A 9445-nucleotide genomic window follows, 5' to 3' on the forward strand; every position below is an offset into this window, starting at 1 on the left:
ATGTTGTGGCTGCGATAGATGCTGGCTCGCGCTGGGGTACTTTGATTAGCCGAGATGAGCTTCGTGCTGCACAGCAGAACGATGGACTTTGTCGCAGGGTCTCTGAGTGGTTATCTTCACGTGACCGACGTGGCAACAGAGACGCTGACATGGGTTTTGATTCGTACTTGCTGGCCGAAGACGGTCTGCTTCTCCGGTACATACCTCAGATCGACGACGAGGAGGGTGGCTCCACAGACACCCCATTGCGAGCCGTGATACCTCGCCGACTTCGCACGTCCTTCATTAGATACTACCATGACTCTGCTTTGGCTGGTCACAGTAGTGGCTGCAAGACTTTTGAAAAGTTAAGCCGTACTGCAACTTGGCCAGGAATTCGTCAGGACGTGCTCAGGTACGCTCGTTCATGCCCGGTTTGTCAGAAAGCCAAACCGCGCGGTGGTCAGCCCCCTGGTCTCATGCAGCCAGTCGTGAGTCGATCCCCATGGGAATGCGTTGCTGTCGACGTCATGGGCCCTTTCCCACGCAGTCCGCGTGGCAACCAGTAGTACTTGTTGGTTGTCACGGATCACTTTAGCAAGTGGGTGGAGCTATTTGCACTACGGTCGCTGGCGTCCAAAAGAATCTGGTCGTGTCTGATGCAGACGTTCACACGCTTCGGATTTCCGGCGAAATTGATTAGCGACAACGCTACTTACTTTGCCAGCAAAGTGTTCCGAGACTCATGTGCCGCATTGGGCATACAACACAAGCGGACGTCTCCCTATCACCCACAGGCAAACATCACAGAGCGGGTGAACCGAAACCTAAAATCGATGTTAATAGCTCACACCGAGCGTCACCCTGACTGGGACGCAAAGCTCCCAGAGCTCGCGTTCGCAACTCGCACAACCGTTAACCGGTCTACAGGTTTTACGCCAGCTTGCCTTAATTTCGGAAAAGAGCTGACTTTCCCGCTGGAAAACACTTACACGACCAACAACCGTGGCGCTGCTCGCTCATACGGTCAGTTCGCAGGAAGCCTACGACGCAGACTCAGGGACATCGTTCGTGATGCCCGGGAGAGCTTGGACGCCGCACGGCTTCAGCAGGCTGAGCAGTACAATCGTGGCCACCGGGACGTGCAATTCGAAGTTGGAGATTTTGTACTCCGGCGGACACACCCACTTAGTGACGCCTCCAGAGGTTTCACAGCTTTCCTGGCGAACCGGTGGGATGGTCCGTATCGAGTGCGAAACAAGGCCTCACGCCTTACGTACACGCTTGTTCATTGTGAGTCTGGTCGACACGCCGGACCTGTTCATGTCACCAACCTCAAACGGTATTATGAATTGGATGACGAAGTTCTCTCGCAGGTGGAGAGTGATGCCGATCCGGGTTATAATTAAAAATAAACTTAATTCTGCGAGGACTCTTTTTGATGTTGGTGACGAAGACGAAGACGAAGACTTAGAAAATGCGCGTTGCATTAGGCTTTGACGAGAACTAGTTTCCGCACCATACAGATTGTGCGCGTAGTTCTGTGCGATATACACCGACAGTGTGCTCGCAAATTTAGCCAGTCTATTGCCGCGCCCAATGTACCGACGCTTTCTTGTAGAAGCCTCTCCAGAAGACAACTGTTGATTCTTTTTTTTTCTTTCGTTCTTTTCGAACCTTCGACATGTCTCGCTACCGCCTCAACCGTTGCCGGAGGTTCTCTCAACCCCTTCGACGAGCCACGTGGTTTCGGGGACTACGGCAACGCAGTGGACGGCCTAGGACCCTCTACCGGCCCTAGCTACGCCACCAGACGCAAGAACTACGACCACGGCGGGACTTGAGAGAGTCAGATCAGCAGCCCCGGCAGCGGCTACAACGACGGCCACGGGACAAAAAAATGAAGACCAGGACCGCTACGAAGGTCCACCAGAGCCCGACGTTACCAGCGACGGCTCCGGACGTGCCCACTCGTCCTTAAGCGGCGGACCAGCATCAGGGGTCTCCGGTGATGGTGCTCAACTCTGACAAGATGAACACCGATACGCTCTTCAATCTGCTCTGCCTGTATAACGATGTCGTCAAGATCAAGTTTTCGAAGAACAGGAACGGCCGTGCCATCGAGCAGATGGAGGATCACCTTGCCAAGGAGTGAGCAAGGCCCTTTAAGCATCCTGAGAGTACGTCGCCCTTCAAGGACTTCATGGGCAACTGCAACAACCGCATCACCAATCCGGAGGCGGCCTCCACGAACCGCATCTGGCCGCCTGCATCGTGACAACCCCCTCCTCCTCTACCACTAACAACCAGAGAGAACAGCCACGGAGCCAGAGGACAGAGAAGGCGGGAGGGGGGGGGGGGGGAAGTTTGTGGGATTTGCGGCCCATCATCGGGCAAAAGAACCTGTGCTCCGCGCCCGGCGCGCAACGTGCGCGCGAGCCACGCTCGAGGCTCGGGGGGCTCGGGCAGTCGGTTGGCTGCCGCCAGACAGTAAAGGTGTGTTTATGAGATCTGCCTCGTTGGTCCTTCTTGCGGGTGAGCAGTAGCACCGAACCCTACAATGTATAGCCGCATCTTTGAAAGGGCTCGTTTTCCCCAAGTCCGTTCGACACACACATATTCGCTCCTGCAAAGCCGCGCGAAAGCTCTGCCGTCAATCCTCAGAAGCCGCGTTTGACTGGAAAAGACGGCACCAAGGGAAGACAAGGGGTAGCGGGCGCCTTTTCTAAAATATGTCCCGCCACCCTTAAGGGGTGTCCAAACAGGACACTACAAAACCCGCGACTCCGGCAAATCGTGCCGCGCTCTGCTGCGATCCGCTTCCGGCCGTCGGAGGAAAATTTCCCTCCGTCAATTCTTCCCGGGGGGAAACTTCCCTCCGTCAAATCTCCCCCTCGCTTCCTCCACGGCGGCCTTGCTCTGCTTATCACGTGGGTCCGGAGAGCCACTCACACGCTCTGTTGGCTGTCGGTCAATTGCTCAAGGCCTCCGCTCACAATACGGAACCGCATCGGACGCCATCACGACGAAAGTGAATCTCGACAAAGAAAGCAGATCCGAGGCGGGCGAAACGCACCCTTCGACGCAGGAATGTTTCAAATCCACCCAAAGCCGGACCTCCTTGGCCTTCGAGCCGAGGCGACGGCGGTACGCGAGGGCGTTGGCGAGGTGAGACAGACGCAGGTGGCGTGTGACGTCAATCTGAAGAGGAGAGCAGTCGTGATCGTAAAAATTTTCACGACTCCTGCAAACATTTTCACGACTCCGACAGACCGTAAAAATAGGAGCGTCAGCTTCAATTTTCACGATTTGTCGGAATCACGGGTTTTGTAGTGTCCTGTTTGGACACCGCTTAAGTTGAAACGGCATTGTATACAAATAAATGCCTACGGCGTCGGCTTGAGGACCCCGTGTAAGCAGCCTCCAGCCTTTAGAGTGCACGTACCGTTTATCTTTCTTTTATTAGCTTCCCGCCACGAGAAGTCGTACCGGAGGCAGTATGAAGCCAATTAGAGGAAACATCTCCCACTCTGGCGCTCGTCGGCTTCTTTCTGTATTCCGCGCTGCGGCGCTGATCCTCAGTGAGGGATGGAGGCGAGGACGAAAGCGGGCTTATGTTTAAGCCAAGGTCGTGGGGAAGTCCGGAGCGTCTTCAGGAGAAGCTCAGACCCAGACTACACTGTACCCAGAGCATTTGCTTCCTCTCTCAGTTGAGAAGAAAAGCAATTGGTCACCTGGCTGTACAAGCTGCATCCCCCCCCCCCCCCCCCGCTGGAATGTCTCCTCCCGGTACGTCCCCTCCGCACTTCCCTTGGCAATGACCACACCGTGCCAATAAGATACCTTTAGTGAGTCCGTGGGCGACAGCATCTCAAAGCAAGCCAAAAAAGACATGCCAAAAGACAAGCCCAGAACCACGAAGAAACCATCAAACGAAAAGTGATGAAAAGGCGGCCGCTAGAGAGGAAAAACAATCCGCTACCCTTGAGGAAGGCTGCTTGACGTCAGTGTTTGGGAGCTTTCAGGGCACACATTTTTCGCAGACAATCCCCAAAGAGAGAGAGGGAGACAGAGAGAGAGAGAGAAAGGGGATTGGATATGTTGAAGGTATTTTCCCCATATGCTCGACGTGCTGGCCTTGTCTGAAAGTGTGCTTGCAGTCGAGGACCCTGATATTTGGTGCGCCTCCCCATTGTCTCTCCACTTCGAAACTCCTGGCGCCGTCCCTGTCGGGAAGACGTACCGTGACCTTGACGGAGATAAACCCCACTTTGGAAGCGCCCAGCAGGCGCGTCCACCCACCGCTGTTTTAATCCTCTGTTTCTCGCGTCGATTGCTTACGTTTTTTCTTCGAGCTGACGAAGAACCCCGGGGGGGGGGGGGGTTTGCCTGGCGAGGCGTTTGGGGGGGGGGGCGATCGCCCCCACCGCCCCCCCCCCCCCCCTTGGATCCGCCCCTGACCAGGCCGCGTGGCCTGTTGTTCTGGCTCCGACTCCGAGTTGCGGGGATGAACGGTGCTCATGTATCTACAGTTCATTTGCCGACTGCCATAGCTTAGAAAGAAATACTAATGCAAGTTTATTCGGTTAACGACGTTAGGGGGTGATTCTGAGCGTTATTTATCGAAAGTAGAAAAATTGTTTCAAGGTTCCTTCAAAGCCAACGGATATCAATATCACGGTAACATATTTGATGGTTCAGACTTCTATTAGTGTTTCTTAGAAACTCACTTTAAGAACGAATGCATAAAGCTGTATTACACAAAGGCGTAGTTAGTCGGTAATGGTTTTTGAAGTAGTAAATATCCACCACTTGAATCACTCGTTGTGCGCGCTAAGGTATAATAAATTGCGTCAACATCTGCGAAAGAATATGTGCGAAAGTTAAAAGTCTAATCTAGAGTCGTTAATATTTGTTTATTGTCTGCGTTGCACGCTCGTCGTGAGATAAAAAAAAGGAAAGATAGTAACAGAAGTGCACTAAACAGCACCTCAAAGAAAGAACAGAAAATGACGACACGGCGCGGTTGTTGTTTTAGCTTCCAGATTTGTTTCGCCGCCTCTCCTTTTTAATGACATTTCGCAATTCAGGAATATTATTCACCAGTGACGACTGCACTTAAAAATTACGTTCCTGAAAGGTTCTTCCACACCCCAAGAGCTCTTTCGTCTCGTGAAGAACGGTTTTGCCTCAAGCACTATCACCCCTGGCGCACTAGAAAGGCAAGTGGGCGATGAAGAACCCTTTCGCATAAAAAAGGAGCATATAGGGGTACGGAAATTAAATGTTTGCACTTATTTCTTTGTTTTGATGTGGCCTATGTTGTACCGGAAGCCCAGAAGCACTATCCTAGACAGGTATCTGGGCTACAAGCAGAAACGTCACGACAACTAATTTTCAAACGAATTAACAGATTTCGAAATTGCGTCTGGTGGCAATGTTTGAAGCTCCGCTGGAATGTCGCCACGTGATGAGTTCCTAAAGGGGTATTCACACGAGGGAGAAATCCCGGGGATCTCTCCCCGGCACGCGCATCCCACGACGAGAACGTCAGGCTTTGCGATGTGCAAAAGCCTCGCGTTTTCATCTCGTGAGGCGCGCGTGTCGGGGAGAAATCCCCGGGATTTCTCCCTCGTGTGAATACCCCTTAAGGAGCGGTGCGAACTCGTGGCAGTATGGCTCGCTTGCAGAATCATTTAGTCCTGAATGGTACTTGGCGGAGAACGCTAACGCGTTTACTATAAGGAGTATTCACCGGCGGCCATATCCGTGTGCGCTGCTGCTGGGCGCGTGCTGACGGCGAGCTTCCGCAGTCCTTTTGGAGCGTGCATTTAGCACCATCAAGGTTGCCGGTCTTAGCAGGCTATTAATGTGAGCTCGTTCTGAGCATGCGCTCTAAACAGCACCCACAAATATGGCGTCCTGAGAATGCCTCCTATAATCCGTTCACCCATAAGCTGAGAGTGCAGCCAAAGCTACAAGCGCGAGCTAGCCCGCGTTTCCTCGCTCTGAAATATGCATTTCTCACTAGCGCTCGTTCTGCGGAAGAACGCTTCAAAGGAGCGACCTCTCGTGGTTGCGACACTGGCTGCAGCGGCTGCAGTCTCAACTTGAGGGTGCACGGCGTATCCATTGTATATGTTAAAGCATTCACAGTTCTTCTGCAACGTGCATTCCACACCATCAAGATCGCCGTTCTTTGCGTCCGTTAAGCAAAAGCTTGATCTGAGGAGGCGGGGACATCTTCCAGGCCAACCATCTCCCCGCCCCCGATCGGCTGTGAATAACGCGCTCAAAAATGGCACCCAGTGGATACCTTACATACAAAGCTTGCAAGTGTCGCCCTTGCTGGGTTCTGATGGTTATCTCTACTTAACTTATTCCCTCGATCTACTGCTTCTGCGGTGGGAAACTAACACGGTGGACTGGACACTAGTGGCAAATAAAATACCGGCATGGACGTGAATGACGGTACGTGCAAGCCATGTATAGGCCATAGGGCGTACAGTCCTCAGATATTACTACTAGGCGAGATTGTCACGCGTTGACGCCCCCAACCGACAAGGCTCGCAAATCGGTACCCTTGACCGTGCGTGAGCTATTGACGTCACGAGCGCGATGCGTAATGTGCTTCTCGTTGGCCGACTTTGAAGCGATGGGTAGATAGCTCGCGCACACGTCATTTGGTTTCTGTACCCCTTTAAAAAAGCCTTATAGGATTTTCACGAAGAGCCCTTCTAGTGGATGCTTAAAAGAACCGCTTAGGGTGCAAAATATGGACAAGGCGCAGAACCCCTAAGAGTTCATTTACGACCAGATATTTTTAGAGCGATGGAATAGCGAAAGGTGGTCCTCGATAAAACGCAATATTGTCATCGACATCTTAACAGACGCAAGGCGTTGCTTATCGTGTTTACGCTGCTCGCCTTGTGAACCGTTCTTCGTCGAATTTTTCACAACGAATGACGCGCTCTCATTGGCTACCTAGTTCTAATGATAATCTCAGCCCTCGTGACGTCACGCCCTACTGTAGTGATCTGTGATAAGTGATTTTGCCACCAGATGGCGCAACGTGTGTTCTGTTTAGTATGCTTTGATGGTGAGTTTATCGGGTTGTCTTATCTTGTTGTTATGTGTGTTTATGCATCTATGATGTCACGTGACATATGTTAATAAAAGAGCCGCCGTCCGTCAGCGACGTCAGAGAACTACAGGACACCCAGCAGGCAACATGTCTTTGTCTCATTCTTCGTAAGCCCCGAACGCGCGGGGCCGCGGCTTCCTACCCGGCCACATCATGTGAGTGCTGTTAGCGTCCTCTCCTTTCGTACCGCCGTGTAAAGGAGATTACTACAAATTTTGGCGACGAGGTGGTTAACCGTAGTTCTCTCCGCGTCTCGGTGCACTGGCCGTGAGAGCCGACGCGATTTTTTTTTTCTTCTTCGATCCATTTCGTTTCACTTGGAACACGTTCCATGGCTAGTCAGAATGGGCCCTGACAGCTGCTTCCCTTCAGCATGCGTCTCGTGACAACGTAAGATGTGAGTTTGCACTGTTTTTGCATCGTTTCCTACAACCTTCTACAACATATATATAATGGATAATGGAACACAGCCTCCTGTAGCTGCCGGCACGTCAGCGCTCGCGCCGGTTCCATCACCGCCCGACTTCTTGCCAGTTCCGGGCAAGCCCGAGCGTGCATGGCCCGCGTGGAAACGTGCTTTCTTAATGTTCCTTGAGGCGTCCGGCTTGGACAGTGTTGCGCCTAGTCGAAAAAAGACGATATTGTTTTCCATGCTTGGGGCTGAGGGCCAGAGAATTGTTGACGCTTTTCAGCTCGATGAGACTCCCGCTTCCGAGGAAGGCGATGTTTTTTAAGTCTTTTTGAGTGCTATCGAGAAGCACTTTGAGTTTTCTGGGTGTATCGCGCTGGAACGCCAAAAGCTTCGCGCTCGTGTCCAACGCCCGGGAGAAACCGTCTCGGAGTACTTGACCGCTCTGCGACGCCAAGGGTCTTTTTGTTCTTATGGAGACGCTTTGGGAGAGAGGCTTGCTGAGGTCTTTTTGGAGGGGTTGGGCTCTAAGCGGGTCCAAGACCGCATCCTTCGAGAGTGTGTGGGGACGGGGGCACCCACTTTAACCCGTGTCGTTCAGCTCGCGCTGCAGTACGAGCAAGTTGCGCGCACCACAGAAAGCTTCCACCTGCGAGCTCCCAGTGCTAGCGGTGCGGCGCCGGCAGCCGTTGAGCGCGTCTTTGCGCACGTGCCCATTGGAACGCCGGACGTCCAAGATGGAGGTCCATGGCCGGCTCCTTCCCGAAGTCGGTGGCAAGATGGCCGGTCCGGCGTCACTTCCAGTCACGTGCCCCGGACTTTACAACACCACCCACCCCAGCGTCTGCACTACCCTCCTCCTTCAAGGCACGGAGATGAAGGAGTCGGTGTTCCCTGCAACTTCTGTGGTCGACACGGCCACAACCGCAACGAGTGTCCAGCGTCTGGTGTGGCATGTTTTTTGTGTGGAAAGACGGGCCACTTTGCGGTGGTTTGTCGGAGTCGCCGCCCACCGTCGGCGGCCTTCGTCAGTGACCCGCGGCGAACGTCGTTCCCGAGCCGTGGCCAGGATAGCTAGGTTCGACATTGTACATGTACCTTTTTTTAGTACACGGAAGTGACGTCATCACCTCTGATTGGTTGGAAACAAAAGTGACGTAATTTCCCTAGAAAAATGTGGGCGGAGTCGGCAAAACTGGGCGGAGTCGGCTACCGGACGTGACAACAAAATGACGTTTCGTTTTGTACCGAGTACGTTTCAAAAGGTACTTGCTCGGAACTAGGTGTCATTGGCAGCATGTTTTCGGCGGCGAGGCGTCGTCGTCTCGTCAATTCGACTTTTTCTTTAATAGAGCTTTTTTTTTCGCCCGAAAGGTGGTATCGGGAACACCGCATTCGAGCTCCCGGAGGAGATCTTTCGGAAGCAATACCGCCTGCCTAAGATCGTGGTGCGGTGGTTGTGCGACGAACTTCGCGAGGAACCGGAGGTGAGGAGAGTGTGTACCTCGTGTACGGTCATGACTGTGGAGCTTCTAGTGTTGTGTGCACTGCGCTTCTACGCCACGGGGAGCTTCCAAGGCATGGTGGCGAGCGACGAACACGTAGCGCGGGACCAAAAGACAGTCAGCGTTGCGGTCCGCGCCGTGTCCGTCGCTATCGTGCGTCGTCTCGGGGTCCAGCGTGGCTGCATCCACTTCCCCGAGACGCCGAGCGAGAGGTTCGACGCGGAGAAGGGCTTCAGGCTGCTCGGCAGGATACCCGGCGTCATCGGTTGCGTGGACGGGACCATGGTCTCCATCGTCGGCCCGTCCAAGAACGACCCCACCGTCACGAAGGCGGCGTACTGGTGCCGCAAGTACTTCTACGCCCTCAACGTGATGGTGGTAAGTACACTCATGTTACGTTGTCAAAAC

The 9445-nt window shown here is 53.4% G+C and overlaps 1 pseudogene; it reads left to right on the forward strand.

Annotated features, from left to right (window-relative positions):
• The first annotated feature begins 7202 nt into the window (after window positions 1-7202).
• On the forward strand, window positions 7203-8610 carry LOC120849280 (annotated as a pseudogene).
• Window positions 8611-9445: the final 835 nt, after the last annotated feature.

This window comes from Ixodes scapularis, unplaced genomic scaffold (assembly GCF_016920785.2).
Source record: "Ixodes scapularis isolate PalLabHiFi unplaced genomic scaffold, ASM1692078v2 PGA_scaffold1__304_contigs__length_218370807, whole genome shotgun sequence".
Taxonomy (NCBI): Eukaryota; Metazoa; Arthropoda; class Arachnida; order Ixodida; family Ixodidae; genus Ixodes; species Ixodes scapularis.